The sequence below is a fragment of the Austrofundulus limnaeus genome, unplaced genomic scaffold (genome assembly GCF_001266775.1).
Source record: "Austrofundulus limnaeus strain Quisiro unplaced genomic scaffold, Austrofundulus_limnaeus-1.0 Scaffold634, whole genome shotgun sequence".
In the NCBI taxonomy this organism is placed as follows: Eukaryota; Metazoa; Chordata; class Actinopteri; order Cyprinodontiformes; family Rivulidae; genus Austrofundulus; species Austrofundulus limnaeus.
Genome location: NW_013953036.1, coordinates 197,540 through 199,274, shown reverse-complemented (window position 1 = coordinate 199,274; position 1,735 = coordinate 197,540).

The following is a 1,735-nucleotide window of genomic DNA, read 5'->3' as shown; positions in this document are numbered from 1 at the left end:
AACAGGTGTAATTTCAGCTCATTACGCACTTTTCCTGAAGATAGAAGTGTTTGTTGAATCTGACGTGACATGTTCGTACGAACCCTTTGTACGAACAAAAGTAAGAGAAATTTAGGATAAAAATACAAACATGTTCTTGCATGAGGCCCATTGTGTGCAAATACTATTGACAAACAGAGACGGAAACGATGAATACAAAAGGCAAGAGATTTTATTTATACAGGTGCCGGGAACTGGGGACGGGATCTGAAACAGAGTTTTTACAGAGATGAGAAATGGGCAGATTTTCCAGTATTGGTTTTTGACAGGTAAGCAGTTGAAGAGATGGCTTACGGGTTGGAGAAGGAGATGAAACTTGGAGGAGGAGGTCCAACAGGTGAGTATCCACAGGTGAGTATTTACAGGTGCAGATTTATTTACAGTGTCGCGTGGGAGGCAGCGCATGAGATCCTGGTGAGTTGGCTCGGGTTCCAAGGCAGAAGGTAAACGTGCTGGAGATCGCTTCTGAAAACAGGTAAGTCACAAGAACACAGGTAAGATCATTTCTTCAGGAGGACAACAGGTAGCAGGCTGAGCTCATACCAAACAAAAGCGATGTTTCAGCGACGAGATGAACTCCAGCACTGCCTTATAAAGCCTGGAGGTGATGAGCCAACTCGGTGCAGGTGTGGGTGATTAGTGCAGTGCCCAGTCTGGGAGGCAGGGGGCGAGAACACCAAAATGCCTCAGATAACAGCAGACTGACTGCTCATAAAATATACGACAGGTCTGGACCACTCGTGAATTTTGTTCATATCTGAAGAAAATCTTAGAATACAAAAAAAATTGGTGAATGCCACAAATTCTCCTAAATCACTCGTACGCACAACTTAAGAACAAATCTGTTCATTTGAACGGTTCTTGCATGAGGTCCAATGTTATTACGATTTCCATATTTCTACATAACAAATAATCATGCTCTACATCGTGTTCTAAAATGGAAGCTCATATCCGCCACTTTGAAGACAAAACAAAAAAAACTTTTATCTCATAATTATGACTTAGCTATCTCAAAATTATGAGACAGCTAATAATTATGAGATACAAGTTTAATTTTTTTTATCAGGGTGGCGGAAATGGGCTTCCATAATTTTAAAATAGAAACAATCATGAATATTACTAAATACAAACATGAGCACATCCAGCAGGTAAATAAAAAAAAATCACAAATATCAGGAAAAACACCAAATCAGCAGACTCAACAGGCCGTGCGCTAACGTGATCAGGTTTCTCGTTGTATTTTGTTTACTTTTTATTTTAGACAGAGGCAGTGCACAATTACAGTGATTTGACCATATATGGCATGCCTTTAATTCTGATCCACAACAGAATAAGTTGGGATAACTAAATGTAGGTATCTAAACAGCTTATACTGAGGTTGAACGAGGTAGCTGGTAACATTAACGTTACATCTGTAATGATTGGTGTCTGTATTAATGTTTTATTCTAGTTTTCTGTCTTGTCATCCGTTTTCTTCCTCTTGTCTGCCATTGCTCCAGCCTCGCCCACTCTCACCCAAGTACACTTCGCTGCAGCATGCAGAACGGGGCGGTGACCGACCTTTCCGTCAGTCCCATACCTTATATGGAAATGGGACTATTGCATTCCGGAAATGAAGGGGGCGCTAGTGACACTATTTTCTATCGAACACTATCAACATTAACAATATAAATTTTACAGTAAGGAATTTCTTATC